Source organism: Coturnix japonica, unplaced genomic scaffold, assembly GCF_054131305.1.
Source record: "Coturnix japonica strain WE unplaced genomic scaffold, WE-NBRP24 Scf042, whole genome shotgun sequence".
Classification (NCBI taxonomy): domain Eukaryota; kingdom Metazoa; phylum Chordata; class Aves; order Galliformes; family Phasianidae; genus Coturnix; species Coturnix japonica.
This window is the reverse complement of record NW_028188945.1, coordinates 1,926,475-1,942,500: the sequence shown is the minus strand read 5'-3', so window position 1 is coordinate 1,942,500 and position 16,026 is coordinate 1,926,475.

Genomic DNA, 16,026 nt, shown 5'->3' with positions numbered 1-16,026 from the left:
ACGGCTTGACCCCTAGCCATCGCGGCTCGAGTGCGCCGGCACGGTCCAACGTCTCCCGGCGGGCTCCGTTCGGTTCGGACGTTCCGCGGTGGCGTCCGGCGGTCTCAGCCGCGGCGGCTCGAGTGCGCCGGCACGGTCCAACCGCTCCCGGCGGGTTCCACTCGGCTCGGACGCTCCTCGGCGGAGTTGGGTGATCTGAGCCGCGGCAGCACGGTCCAGCCTCTCCAGGCGGACTCAGCTCAGCTCGGACGTTCCGCGGAAGTGGCCAAGTGCCGCTCTCGTGGCTGCTCCGCTGCGCCGGCACTGTGTACCCGGCTCCGAGAAGGGGGGGGGGGGGGGGCAGGGCGTCGGCGGATAGGCGTCGCTGCCCATGCGGCTCGACTAGGTCGGCACGGTCTACCCGGCTCCGAGCGGGCCGTGGTGCTCGGCTGCGGCTGCTAGAGGTCGCTGCCTATGCAGCTCGGCTAGGTCGGCACGGTCTACCCAGCTCCGAGCAGGCCGTGGGGCTCGGCGGCGGCGGCTAGGGGTCGCTGCCCGTGCGGCTTGCGTGTAGCTGCCAGGTCTACCCGCTTTCGGCTAGGCTTTGCCGCCCTGTGAGATAGGGGGCGCTAAAGCTCCGGAGCTTGCTGGGGGGTCGCTGTAGTTTCTTACCTACCGTTACGTCGACGTAGAGCGCCGCTTACCCTCGGCGCCGCTGCCGGTAGTCGGCGCCGTTCTTTTCCGAAGCAGTTTTTTCTTACGCCTTCCGTTTTCGTCTGCAGGAACGAGCGCGTGCTCGTCTTCAGAGGCGGCAACGAGCGGGCGCAGGCGAGCGAGGTTGAGCGCCGGGCTGTGGAGTTTTCCGGTTGCGGCTTCCCGACGCTCTTTCGCCATCCCTCGCTACGCGGCCTGCCCGCAGTCCGGATTTCCGGCTCAAACGGACCCCGCTCAAGTGCGCCGGCACGGTCCAACCGCTCCCGGCGGGCACCGCTCGGCTCGGACGTTCCTCAGAATCAGCCAAATGTCGCTCCCGTGGCGTCTCCGCAGGCAAAAACGCATAGCCGGCGCCGCAAAGCTCGCGAGCCGCACCGAGCCCGGGAAACCGTGCCGTGGAGCAGCTGTGGGGCTGATGTGGGTCAGATCTATGGGGCAGGAGCTGCTGTGCAGCTGATGTGGGTCAGATCTATATGGCAGGAGCTGCTGTGGGGCACATGTGGGTCAGACCTATGGGGAAGGAGCTGCAGAGGGGATGATGTAGGTCAGATCTATGGGGCAGGAGTTGCTGTGGGGCAGATGAGGGACATATCTATGGTGCAAAATCTGCTGTTGGACTGATGTGGGTCAGATCTATGAGTTTGGAGCAGCTGTGGGGCACATGTGGGTCAGATCTATGGGCCAGGAGCTGCTGCGGGGCTGATTTGGGTCAGATCTATGGGGCAGCAGCTGCTGCGGGTCTGATGTGGGTCAGATCTATGGGGCAGGAGCTGCTGTGGGGCAGATGTGGGTCAGATCTATGGGGCAGGAGCTGCTGTGGGGCTAATACGGTTAAGATCCATGGAGCGGGAGATTCTATGGGGCTGATGAGGGTCAGATCTATGGGGCAGGAGCTGCAGTGGGGCTGATGTGGGTCAGATCTGTGGGGCAGAATCTCCTGTGGGGCTGATGTGCATCAAATCAATGGGGCAGAGCTGCTCTGGGGTACATGTGGGTCAGATCTATGGAGCAGGAGCTGCTGTGGGGCAGATTTGAATCAGATCTATAGGGCAGGAGCTGCTGTGGGTCAGATCTATGGGCAGGAGCTGCTGTGGGGCACATGTGAGTTAGATCTATGGGGCAGGAGATGGTGTGGGGCAGATTTGGGTCAGATGTATGGGTCAGGAGCTGCTGTGTGGCTGATGTTGGTCAGATCTATGGGGCATGGGCTGCTGTGGGTCAGATCTACGGGACTGGAGCTGCAGTGGAGCACATGTGGGTCAGATCTATGGGGTAGAAGCTGCTCTGGGGCTGACGTGGGTCTTATCTATAAGGCAGGAGCTGCTGTGGGGATGACTTGGGTCAGATCTATGGGGCAGGAGCTGCTGTGGGGCATATGTGGGTCAGATCTATATGGCAGGAGCTGCTGTGGGGCACATGTAGGTCAGACCTATGGGGCAGGAGCTGCTGTGGGTCTGATTTGGGTCAGATCTATGGGGCAGGAGATGCTGTGGGTCAGATCTATGGGGAAGAGCTGCTGTTGGTCTGATCAATGGGGCAGGAGCAGCTGTGGGTCTGATGTGGGTCAGATCAATGGGGCAGGAGCTGCTGTGGGGCTGATGTGGGTCAGATCTATGGGGCAGGAGATGCTGTGGGTCAGATCTATGGGGAAGAGCTGCTGTTGGTCTGATCAATGGGGCAGGAGCAGCAGTGGGGCAGATTTGGGTAAGATCTATGGGGCAGGAGCGGCTGTGGGGCTGATGTGGGTCAGATCTATGGTGCAGGAGCTGCTGTGGGGCAGATGTGGGTCAGATCTATGGGGCAGGAGCTGCTGTGGGTATGATGTGGGTCAGTTCTATGGGGCAGGAGATGCTGTGGGTAAGATCTATGGGGAAGAGCTGCTGTTGGTCTGATCAATGGGGCAGGAGCAGCTGTGGGTCTGATGTGGGTCAGATCTATGGTGCAGGAGCTGCTGTGGGGCTGATGTGGGTCAGATCTATGGGGCAGGAGATGCTGTGGGTCAGATCTATGGGGAAGAGCTGCTGTTGGTCTGATCAATGGGGCAGGAGCAGCAGTGGGGCAGATTTGGGTAAGATCTATAAGGCAGGAGCGGCTGTGGGGCTGATGTGGGTCAGATCTATGGGGCGAAAGCTGCTGTGGGGCGCAATTGAGGCAGATCTACGGGGCAGGAGCTGCTGTGTGGCAAATGTGGGTCAGATCTATGGGGCAGGAGCTGCTGTGGGTCAGATCTATGGGGCAGGAACAGATGTAGGCCTGATGTTGGTCAGATTTATGGAGCAGGAGCTGCTGTGTTGCAGATGTGGGTCAGATCTTTGGTGCAGGAGCTGCTGTGGGGCAGATGTAGGGCATATCTATGGGGCAGGAGCTGCTGTGAGGCTGATGGGTGTTAGATCTATGGGGAGGAGCTGCTGTGGTGCAGATGTGGGTCAGAGCTATGGGGCAGGAGCTGCTGTGCGGCAGAAGTGGGTAAGATCTATGGGGTAGGAGAAGGTGTGTGGCAGATGTGGATCAGATCTATGGTGTAGGAGCTGCTGTGGGGCTGATGTGGGTCAGATCTATGGGGCAGGAGCTGCTGTGGTTAAGATCTATTTGGCAGGATCTGCTGTGGGGCAGATTTGGGTCAGATCTATGGGGCAGGAGCAGCAGTGGGGTAGATGTGGTCAGATCTATGGGTCAGGAGCTGCAGTGGAGATGATGTAGGTCAGATCTATGGGGCAGGAGCTGCTGTGGGGCTGATATGGGTTAGATCTATGGGGCAGGAGCTGCAGTGGGGCTGATGGGGGTCAGATCTATGGGGCAGGAGCTACTGTGGGGCTGATGTGGGTCAAATCAATGGGGCAGAGCTGCTCTTGGGTACATGTGGGTCAGATCTATGGAGCAGGAGCTGCTGTGGGGCAGATTTGAATCAGATCTATAGGGCAGGAGCTGCTGTGGGTGAGATCTATGGGCAGGAGCTGCTGTGGGGCACATGTGAGTTAGATCTATGGGGCAGGAGATGGTGTGGGGCAGATTTGGGTCAGATGTATGGGTCAGGAGCTGCTGTGTGGCTGATGTTGGTCAGATCTATGGGGCATGGGCTGCTGTGGGTCAGATCTACGGGACTGGAGCTGCAGTGGAGCACATGTGGGTCAGATCTATGGGGTAGAAGCTGCTGTGGGGCTGATGTGGGTCAGATCTATGGGGTAGAAGCTGCTGTGGGGCTGATGGGGGTCATATCTATAAGGCAGGAGCTGCTGTGGGGATGACTTGGGTCAGATCTATGAGGCAGGAGCTGCTGTGGGGCTGACATGGGTCAGATGTATGGGGCAGGAGCTGCTGTGCGACAGATGTGGGTCAGATCTATGGGGCAGGAGCTGCTGTGGGGCATATGTGGGTCAGATCTATGGGGCAGGAGCTGCTGTGGGGCTGATGTGGGTCAGATCCTTGGGGCTGAAGCTGCTGTGGGTCATATCTATTGGGCAGTAGCTGCTTTACATATGATGTGTGTCAGATCTATGGGGCAGGAGCTGCTGTGGGGCTGATGTGGGTAAGATCTATGGGGCAGGAGCTGTTGTGGGGCTGATGGGGGTCAGATCTATGGGGCAGGAGCTGCTGTGGGGCTGATGTGGGTCAGAACTATGGGGCAGGAGCTGCTGTGGGTCAGATCTATGAGGCAGGAGCTGCTGTGGGGAACATGTGGGTCAGGTCTATGGGGCAGGAGCTGCTGTGGGGCAGATGTGGGTCAGATCTATGGGTCAGCAGCTGCTGTGGGTCTGATTTGGGTCAGATCTATGGGGCAGGAGATGCTGTGGGTCAGATCTATGGGGAAGAGCTGCTGTTGGTCTGATCAATGGGGCAGGAGCAGCTGTGGGTCTGATGTGGGTCAGATCTATGGGGCAGGAGCTGCTGTGGGGCTGATGTGGGTCAGATCTATGGGGCAGGAGATGCTGTGGGTCAGATCTATGGGGAAGAGCTGCTGTTGGTCTGATCAATGGGGCAGGAGAAGCAGTGGGGCAGATTTGGGTAAGATCTATAAGGCAGGAGCGGCTGTGGGGCTGATGTGGGGCAGATCTATGGCGCAGGAGCTGCTGTGGGGCAGATGTGGGTCAGATCTATGGTGCAGGAGCTGCTGTGGGGCAGATGTTGGTCAGATCTATGGGGCAGGAGCTGCTGTGGCTGATGTTGGTCAGTTCTATGGGGCAGGAGATGCTGTGGGTCATATCTATGGGGACGAGCTGCTGTTGGTCTGATCAATGGGGAAGGAGCAGCTGTGGGTCTGATGTGGGTCAGATCTATGGGGCAGGAGCTGCTGTGGGGAACATGTTGGTCAGATATATGAGGAAGAGCTGCTGTTGGTCTTATCAATGGGGCAGGAGCAGCAGTGGGGCAGATTTGGGTAAGATCTATAAGGCAGGAGCGGCTCTGGGGCTGATGTGGGTCAGATCTATGGTGCAGGAGCTGCTGTGGGGCAGATGTGGGTCAGATCTATGGGGCAGGAGCTGGTGTGGCTGATGTGGGTCAGTTCTATGGGGCAGGAGATGCTGTGAGTCAGATGTATGAGGCAGGAGCTGCTGTGGGGAGCATGTGGGTCAGGTCTATGGGGCAGGAGATGCTGTGGGGCAGATGTGGGTCAGATCTATGGGGCAGGAGCTGCTGTGGGGAACATGTTGGTCAGATCTATGTGGAAGAGCTGCTGTTGGTCTGATCAATGGGGCAGGAGCAGCAGTGGGGCTGATTTGGGTAAGATCTATAAGGCAGGAGCGGCTGTGGGGCTGATGTGGGTCAGATCTATGGGGCGAAAGCTGCTGTGGGGCACAATTGAGGCAGATCTACGGGGCAGGAGCTGCTGTGTGGCAAATGTGGGTCAGATCAATGGGGCAGGAGCTGCTGTGGGTCAGATCTATGGGGCAGGAACAGATGTGGGCCTGATGTTGGTCAGATTTATGGAGCAGGAGCTGCTGTGTTGCAGATGTGGGTCAGATCTATGGTGCAGGAGCTGCTGTGGGGCAGATGTAGGGAATATCTATGGGGCAGGAGCTGCTGTGAGGCTGATGGGTGTTAGATCTATGGGGAGGAGCTGCTGTGGTGCAGATGTGGGTCAGAGCTATGGGGCAGGAGCTGCTGTGGGGCAGAAGTGGGTAAGATCTATGGGGTAGGAGATGGTGTGTGGCAGATGTGGGTCAGATCTATGGTGTAGGAGCTGCTGTGGGGCTGATGTGGGTCAGAACTATGGGGCAGGAGCTGCTGTGGGTCAGATCTATGAGGCAGGAGCTGCTGTGGGGAACATGTGGGTCAGGTCTATGGGGCAGGAGCTGCTGTGGGGCAGATGTGGGTCAGATCTATGGGTCAGCAGCTGCTGTGGGTCTGATTTGGGTCAGATCTATGGGGCAGGAGATGCTGTGGGTCAGATCTATGGGGAAGAGCTGCTGTTGGTCTGATCAATGGGGCAGGAGCAGCTGTGGGTCTGATGTGGGTCAGATCTATGGGGCAGGAGCTGCTGTGGGGCTGATGTGGGTCAGATCTATGGGGCAGGAGATGCTGTGGGTCAGATCTATGGGGAAGAGCTGCTGTTGGTCTGATCAATGGGGCAGGAGAAGCAGTGGGGCAGATTTGGGTAAGATCTATAAGGCAGGAGCGGCTGTGGGGCTGATGTGGGGCAGATCTATGGCGCAGGAGCTGCTGTGGGGCAGATGTGGGTCAGATCTATGGTGCAGGAGCTGCTGTGGGGCAGATGTTGGTCAGATCTATGGGGCAGGAGCTGCTGTGGCTGATGTTGGTCAGTTCTATGGGGCAGGAGATGCTGTGGGTCATATCTATGGGGACGAGCTGCTGTTGGTCTGATCAATGGGGAAGGAGCAGCTGTGGGTCTGATGTGGGTCAGATCTATGGGGCAGGAGCTGCTGTGGGGAACATGTTGGTCAGATATATGAGGAAGAGCTGCTGTTGGTCTTATCAATGGGGCAGGAGCAGCAGTGGGGCAGATTTGGGTAAGATCTATAAGGCAGGAGCGGCTCTGGGGCTGATGTGGGTCAGATCTATGGTGCAGGAGCTGCTGTGGGGCAGATGTGGGTCAGATCTATGGGGCAGGAGCTGGTGTGGCTGATGTGGGTCAGTTCTATGGGGCAGGAGATGCTGTGAGTCAGATGTATGAGGCAGGAGCTGCTGTGGGGAGCATGTGGGTCAGGTCTATGGGGCAGGAGATGCTGTGGGGCAGATGTGGGTCAGATCTATGGGGCAGGAGCTGCTGTGGGGAACATGTTGGTCAGATCTATGTGGAAGAGCTGCTGTTGGTCTGATCAATGGGGCAGGAGCAGCAGTGGGGCTGATTTGGGTAAGATCTATAAGGCAGGAGCGGCTGTGGGGCTGATGTGGGTCAGATCTATGGGGCGAAAGCTGCTGTGGGGCACAATTGAGGCAGATCTACGGGGCAGGAGCTGCTGTGTGGCAAATGTGGGCCAGATCAATGGGGCAGGAGCTGCTGTGGGTCAGATCTATGGGGCAGGAACAGATGTGGGCCTGATGTTGGTCAGATTTATGGAGCAGGAGCTGCTGTGTTGCAGATGTGGGTCAGATCTATGGTGCAGGAGCTGCTGTGGGGCAGATGTAGGGAATATCTATGGGGCAGGAGCTGCTGTGAGGCTGATGGGTGTTAGATCTATGGGGAGGAGCTGCTGTGGTGCAGATGTGGGTCAGAGCTATGGGGCAGGAGCTGCTGTGGGGCAGAAGTGGGTAAGATCTATGGGGTAGGAGATGGTGTGTGGCAGATGTGGGTCAGATCTATGGTGTAGGAGCTGCTGTGGGGCTGATGTGGGTCAGATCTATGGGGCAGGAGCTGCTGTGGTTAAGATCTATTTGGCAGGATCTGCTGTGGGGCAGATTTGGGTCAGATCTATGGGGCAGGAGCAGAAGTGGGGTAGATGTGGTCAGATCTATGGGTCAGGAGCTGCAGTGGAGATGATGTAGGTCAGATCTATGGGGCCGGAGCTGCTGTGGGGCTGCTGTGGGTCAGATCAATGGGGCTGAAGCTGCTGTGGGTCATATCTATTGGGCAGCAGCTGCTTTACATATGATGTGTGTCAGATGTATGGGGCAGGAGCTGCTGTGGGGCTGATATGGGTTAGATCTATGGGGCAAAATCTGCTGTGGGGCTGATGGGGGTCAGATCTATGGGGCAGGAGCTACTGTGGGGCTGATGTGGGTCAAATCAATGGGGCAGAGCTGCTCTTGGGTACATGTGGGTCAGATCTATGGAGCAGGAGCTGCTGTGGGGCAGATTTGAATCTGATCTATAGGGCAGGAGCTGCTGTGGGTCAGATCTATGGGCAGGAGCTGCTGTGGGGCACATGTGAGTTAGATCTATGGGGCAGGAGATGGTGTGGGGCAGATTTGTGTCAGATGTATGGGTCAGGAGCTGCTGTGTGGCTGATGTTGGTCAGATCTATGGGGCATGGGCTGCTGTGGGTCAGATCTACGGGACTGGAGCTGCAGTGGAGCACATGTGGGTCAGATCTATGGGGTAGAAGCTGCTGTGGGGCGGATGGGGGTCATATCTATAAGGCAGGAGCTGCTGTGGGGCTGACTTGGGTCAGATCTATGAGGCAGGAGCTGCTGTGGGGCTGACTTGGGTCAGATGTATGGGGCAGGAGCTGCTGTGCGACAGATGTGGGTCAGATCTATGGGGCAGGAGCTGCTGTGGGGCATATGTGGGTCAGATCTATGGGGCAGGAGCTGCTGTGGGGCTGATGTGGGACAGATCCTTGGGGCTGAAGTTGCTGTGGGTCATATCTATTGGTCAGCAGCTGCTTTACATATGATGTGTGTCAGATCTATGGGGCAGGAGCTGCTGCGGGACTGATATGGGTAAGATCTATGGGGCAGGAGCTGTTGTGGGGCTGATGGGGGTCAGATCTATGGGGCAGGAGCTGCTGTGGGGCTGATGTGGGTCAAATCAATGGGGCAGAGCTGCTCTTGGGTACATGTGGGTCAGATCTATGGAGCAGGAGCTGCTGTGGGGCAGATTTGAATCAGATCTATAGGGCAGGAGCTGCTGTGGGTCAGATCTATGGGCAGGAGCTGCTGTGGGGCACATGTGAGTTAGATCTATGGGGCAGGAGATGGTGTGGGGCAGATTTGTGTCAGATGTATGGGTCAGGAGCTGCTGTGTGGCTGATGTTGGTCAGATCTATGGGGCATGGGCTGCTGTGGGTCAGATCTACGGGACTGGAGCTGCAGTGGAGCACATGTGGGTCAGATCTATGGGGTAGAAGCTGCTGTGGGGCTGATGGGGGTCATATCTATAAGGCAGGAGCTGCTGTGGGGCTGACTTGGGTCAGATCTATGAGGCAGGAGCTGCTGTGGGGCTGACTTGGGTCAGATGTATGGGGCAGGAGCTGCTGTGCGACAGATGTGGGTCAGATCTATGGGGCAGGAGCTGCTGTGGGGCATATGTGGGTCAGATCTATGGGGCAGGAGCTGCTGTGGGGCTGATGTGGGACAGATCCTTGGGGCTGAAGTTGCTGTGGGTCATATCTATTGGTCAGCAGCTGCTTTACATATGATGTGTGTCAGATCTATGGGGCAGGAACTGCTGCGGGACTGATATGGGTAAGATCTATGGGGCAGGACCTGTTGTGGGGCTGATGGGGGTCAGATCTATGGGGCAGGAGCTGCTGTGGGGCTGATGTGGGTCAGATCTATGGGCAGGAGATGCTGTGGGTCAGATCTATGGGGCAGGAGATGCTGTGGGGAACATGTGGGTCAGGTCTATGGGGCAGGAGCTGCTGTGGGGCAGATGTGGGTCAGATCTATGGGTCAGCAGCTGCTGTGGGACTGATGTGGGTCAGATCTTTGGGGCAGGAGATGCTGTGGGTCAGATCTATGGGGAAGAGCTGCTGTTGGTCTGATCAATGGGGCAGGAGCAGCTGTGGGTCTGATGTGGGTCAGATCTATGGTGCAGGAGCTGCTGTGGGGCTGATGTGGGTCAGATCTATGGGGCAGGAGATGCTGTGGGTCAGATCTATGGGGAAGAGCTGCTGTTGGTCTGATCAATGGGGCAGGAGCAGCAGTGGGGCAGATTTGGGTAAGATCTATAAGGCAGGAGCGGCTGTGGGGCTGATGTGGGTCAGATCTATGGTGCAGGAGCTGCTGTGGGGCAGATTTGGGTCAGATCAATGGGGCTGGAGCAGCTGTGGTTAAGATCTATTTGGCAGGATCTGCTGTGGGGCAGATTTGGGTCAGATCTATGGGGCAGGAGCAGCAGTGGGGTAGATGTGGTCAGATCTATGGGTCAGGAGCTGCAGTGGAGATGATGTAGGTCAGATCTATGGGGCAGGAGCTGCTGTGGGGCTGCTGTGGGTCAGATCAATGGGGCTGAAGCTGCTGTGGGTCATATCTATTGGGCAGCAGCTGCTTTACATATGATGTGTGTCAGATGTATGGGGCAGGAGCTGCTGTGGGGCTGATATGGGTTAGATCTATGGGGCAAAATCTGCTGTGGGGCTGATGGGGGTCAGATCTATGGGGCAGGAGCTGCTGTGGGGCTGATGTGGGTCAGATCTATGGGCAGGAGATGCTGTGGGTCAGATCTATGGGGCAGGAGATGCTGTGGGGAACATGTGGGTCAGGTCTATGGGGCAGGAGCTGCTGTGGGGCAGATGTGGGTCAGATCTATGGGTCAGCAGCTGCTGTGGGTCTGATGTGGGTCAGATCTTTGGGGCAGGAGATGCTGTGGGTCAGATCTATGGGGAAGAGCTGCTGTTGGTCTGATCAATGGGGCAGGAGCAGCTGTGGGTCTGATGTGGGTCAGATCTATGGTGCAGGAGCTGCTGTGGGGCTGATGTGGGTCAGATCTATGGGGCAGGAGATGCTGTGGGTCAGATCTATGGGGAAGAGCTGCTGTTGGTCTGATCAATGGGGCAGGAGCAGCAGTGGGGCAGATTTGGGTAAGATCTATAAGGCAGGAGCGGCTGTGGGGCTGATGTGGGTCAGATCTATGGTGCAGGAGCTGCTGTGGGGCAGATGTGGGTCAGATCTATGGGGCAGGAGCTGCTGTGGCTGATGTGGGTCAGTTCTATGGGGCAGGAGATGCTGTGGGTCAGATCTATGGGGAAGAGCTGCTGTTGGTCATATCAATGGGGCAGGAGCAGCTGTGGGTCTGATGTGGGTCAGATCTATGGGGCAGGAGCTGCTGTGGGGCTGATGTGGGTCAGATCTATGGGGCAGGAGATGCTGTGGGTCAGATCTATGGGGATGAGCTGCTGTGGGTCTGATCAATGGGGCAGGAGCAGCAGTGGGGCAGATTTGGGTAAGATCTATAAGGCAGGAGCGGCTGTGGGGCTGATGTGAGTCAGACCTATGGGGCGAAAGCTGCTGTGGGGCGCAATTGAGGCAGATCTATAGGGCAGGAGCTGCTGTGTGGCAAATGTGGGTCAGATCTATGGGGCAGGAGCTGCTGTGGGTCAGATCTATGGGGCAGGAACAGATGTGGGCCTGATGTTGGTCAGATTTATGGAGCAGGAGCTGCTGTGTTGCAGATGTGGGTCAGATCTATGGTGCAGGAGCTGCTGTGGGGCAGATGTAGAGCATATCTATGGGGCAGGAGCTGCTGTGAGGCTGATGGGTGTTAGATCTATGGGGAGGAGCTGCTGTGGTGCAGATGTGGGTCAGAGCTATGGGGCAGGAGCTGCTGTGGTGCAGAAGTGGGTAAGATCTATGGGGTAGGAGATGGTGTGTGGCAGATGTGGGTCAGATCTATGGTGTAGGAGCTGCTGTGGGGCTGATGTGGGTCAGATCTATGGGGCAGGAGCTGCTGTGGTTAAGATCTATTTGGCAGGATCTGCTGTGGGGCAGATTTGGGTCAGATCTATGGGGCAGGAGCAGCAGTGGGGTAGATGTGGTCAGATCTATGGGTCAGGAGCTGCAGTGGAGATGATGTAGGTCAGATCTATGGGGCCGGAGCTGCTGTGGGGCTGCTGTGGGTCAGATCAATGGGGCTGAAGCTGCTGTGGGTCATATCTATTGGGCAGCAGCTGCTTTACATATGATGTGTGTCAGATGTATGGGGCAGGAGCTGCTGTGGGGCTGATATGGGTTAGATCTATGGGGCAAAATCTGCTGTGGGGCTGATGGGGGTCAGATCTATGGGGCAGGAGCTACTGTGGGGATCCTGTGATCTCAAGCGATGTGGGCCTGGCAAAGAGCAGGACCAGGATGCTCAACTTTAGAAGAGCAGACTTCAAGCTACTCAATGGAATGCTGGCCAAGATCCCCTGGCGCGCTGCCCTCAAAGATAAGGACGTTGAGGAGAGCTGGCTACTGTTCAAGGATGCCCTCCTGGCAGCACAAGAGGTCTCCATTCCCCTGATTAACAAAGTGGGCAGGAGAGGTAGAAAACCGGCATGGCTCAGCAAGGACCTGCTAAGAGAACTGAGGGTGAAGAAAGGGGTGTACAAGCTCTGGAAACAAGGCTGTGTCACCCGGGAAGAATACAGGGATGCCGTCCGAACTTGCAGATGTGGGATCAGGAAAGCCAAGGCACAGGCAGAACTGAACTTGGCGAGGGATGTGAAAAACAATAAGAAAACCTTCTACAGGTACATTGGCCAGAAGAGACAGGCCAAAATGGGCGTACCTACTCTGGTAAATTCAAAAGGAGAAATGGCTTCAACAGATGAAGAGAAAGCTGAGGTGCTGAATGAGTTCTTCACCTCGGTCTTCACTGGTGGCCAGGATTCTAGTCTTTTTCACGTCCCTAAGTCTTGCACCCCCATCCCTCCATGTGGGGACCAAGGAGGTAAATCCCTCCCCACTGTAAGGGTAGAGCAAGTCCGAGAGTGCCTCCTTAGACTGAATGAGTATAAGTCTATGGGGCCAGATGGCGTGCATCCCAGGGTCCTGAAGGAGCTGGCTGAGGTGGTTGCTGAGCCGCTCTCCATCATATTTGAGAAGTCGTGGCTGTCGGGTGAGGTCCCGGATGATTGGAGGAAGGGTCACGTCACTCCCATTTACAAGAAGGGGAGCAGGGACGACGCGGGTAACTACAGGCCGGTGAGTCTCACCTCTGTGCCTGGGAAGATTATGGAACAGATCCTCCTGGACAACATGCCTGATCACATAAAGAACAAGCATGTGATCCGAGACAGCCAGCACGGCTTCACCAGGGGAAGGTCATGCTTAACTAATCTTGTGGCCTTCTATGATGGAGTGACGGCGTTGGTGGATGAAGGGAAGGCGACCGATGTCATTTACCTGGACCTGAGCAAGGCCTTTGACATGGTCCCCCATCACATCCTCATCTCCAAATTGGAGAGAGGTGGATTTGATGGGTGGACAACTAGATGGATAAGCAATTGGTTGAAAGGCCGCAGACAGAGGGTGGTGGTCAATGGCTCTATGTCCAGGTGGAGGCTGGTAACGAGCGGCGTCCCTCAAGGGTCTGTCTTGGGACCGGTGCTCTTTAACATCTTTATTAATGACATCGATGAGGGAATGGAGTGCACCCTCAGCAAGTTTGCTGATGACACCAAGCTGAGTGGTGCAGTTGATACGGTGGAGGGAACAGATGCCATTCAGAGGGACCTTGACAGGCTGGAAAGCTGGGCTCGGGTGAACCTAATGAGGTTCAGCACGGCAAAGTGCAAGGTTTTGCACTTGGGCCGGAAGAACCCCAGGCACCTGTACAGGCTGGGAGGAGTTGTCCTTGAGAGCAGCTTGGCTGAAAAAGACCTAGGGGTCCTGATAGATGAGAAACTTAACATGAGCCAGCAGTGCGCTCTGGCAGCCCGGAAAGCAAATGGGATCCTGGGCTCCATCAGGAGAGGGGTGGTCAGCAGGGATAGGGAGGTGATCGTCCCTCTCTACTCTGCTCTTGTGAGGCCCCATCTGGAGTACTGTGTCCAGGTGTGGAGCCCTCAGTACAAAAAAGATATGGAGATTTTGGAAAAGGATCCAGAGGAGGGCCACAAAGATGATCAGGGGGCTGGAGCACCTCCCCTATGAGGACAGGCTGAGGGATTTGGGTTTGTTCAGCCTGGAGAAGAGAAGGTTGCGGGGTGACCTCATTGCAGCCTTTCAGTACCTGAAGGGAACTTACTCCCAGGAGGGGAGTAAACTCTTCGAAAGGGCTGATAATAGCAGGACTAGGGGAAATGGTTTTAAGTTGAAGGAGGGAAGATTTAGGTTGGATGTTAGGGGTAAGTTCTTAACTAGAAGGGTGGTTAGGTCCTGGAACAGGCTGCCCAGTGAGGTTGTGGATGCCCCGTCCTTGGAGGTGTTCAAGACCAGGTTGGACGGGGCCCTGGGCAACCTGATCTAGTAAATGTGTATGATTGGTGGCCCTGCTAGGCAGGGGGGTTGGAACTACAGGATCCTTGAGGTCCCTTCCAACCCGGGTAATTCTGTGATTCTGTGATTCTGTGGGGCTGATGTGGGTCAAATCAATGGGGCAGAGCTGCTCTTGGGTACATGTGGGTCAGATCTATGGAGCAGGAGCTGCTGTGGGGCAGATTTGAATCAGATCTATAGGGCAGGAGCTGCTGTGGGTCAGATCTATGGGCAGGAGCTGCTGTGGGGCACATGTGAGTTAGATCTATGGGGCAGGAGATGGTGTGGGGCAGATTTGGGTCAGATGTATGGGTCAGGAGCTGCTTTGTGGCTGATGTTGGTCAGATCTATGGGGCATGGGCTGCTGTGGGTCAGATCTACGGGACTGGAGCTGCAGTGGAGCACATGTGGGTCAGATCTATGGGGTAGAAGCTGCTGTGGGGCTGATGGGGGTCATATCTATAAGGCAGGAGCTGCTGTGGGGCTGACTTGGGTCAGATCTATGAGGCAGGAGCTGCTGTGGGGCTGACTTGGGTCAGATCTATGAGGCAGGAGCTGCTGTGGGGCTGACTTGGGTCAGATGTATGGGGCAGGAGCTGCTGTGCGACAGATGTGGGTCAGATCAATGGGCCAGGAGCTGCTGCGGGGCTGATTTGGGTCAGATCTATGGGGCAGGAGCTGCTTAGGGTCTGATGTGGGTCAGATCTATGGGGCAGGAGCTGCTGTGGGGCAGATGTGGGTCAGATCTATGGGGCAGGAGCTGCTGTGGGGCTGATACGGTTAAGATCTATGGAGCGGGAGATGCTATGGGGCTGATGAGGGTTAGATCTATGGGGCAGGAGCTGCAGTGGGGCTGATGTGGGTCAGATCTATGGGGCAGAATCTCCTGTGGGGCTGATGTGCGTCAAATCAATGGGGCAGAGCTGCTCTGGGGCACATGTGGGTCAGATCTATGGAGCAGGAGCTGCTGTGGGGCAGATTTGAATCAGATCTATAGGGCAGGAGCTGCTGTGGGTCAGATCTATGGAGCAGGAGCTGCTGTGGGGCACATGTGAGTCAAATCAATGGGGCAGAGCTGCTCTGGGGCACATGTGGGTCTGATCTATGGAGCAGGAGCTGCTGTGGGACAGATTTGAATCAGATCTATAGGGCAGGAGCTGCTGTGGGTCAGATCTATGGAGCAGGAGCTGCTGTGGGGCACATGTGAGTTAGATCTATGGGGCAGGAGATGGTGTGGGGCAGATTTGGGTCAGATGTATGGGTCAGGAGCTGCTGTGTGGCTGATGTTGGTCAGATCTATGGGGCATGGGCTGCTGTGGGTCAGATCTACGGGACTGGAGCTGCAGTGGAGCACATGTGGGTCAGATCTATGGGGTAGAAGCTGCTGTGGGGCTGATGGGGGTCATATCTATAAGGCAGGAGCTGCTGTGGGGCTGACTTGGGTCAGATGTATGGGGCAGGAGCTGCTGTGCGACAGATGTGGGTCAGATCTATGGGGCAGGAGCTGCTGTGGGGCATATGTGGGTCAGATCTATGGGGCAGGAGCTGCTGTGGGGCTGATGTGGGTCAGATCCTTGGGGCTGAAGCTGCTGTGGGTCATATCTATTAGGCAGCAGCTGCTTTACATATGATGTGTGTCAGATCTATGGGGCAGGAGCTGCTTTGGGGCTGATGTGGGTTAGATCTATGGGGCAGGAGCTGTTGTGGGGCTGATGGGGATCAGATCTATGGGGCAGGAGCTGCTGTGGGGCTGATGTTGGTCTGATCTATGGGGCAGGAGCTGCTGTGCGACAGATGTGGGTCAGATCTATGGGGCAGGAGCTGCTGTGCGACATATGTGGGTCAGATCTATGGGGCAGGAGCTGCTGTGCGGCTGATGTGGTTCAGATCTATGGGGCAGGAGCTGCTGTGGGGCATATGTGGGTCAGATCTATATGGCAGGAGCTGCTGTGGGGCACATGTGGGTCATACCTATGGGGCAGGAGCTGCAGAGGGGATGATGTAGGTCAGATCTATGGGGCAGGAGTTGCTGTG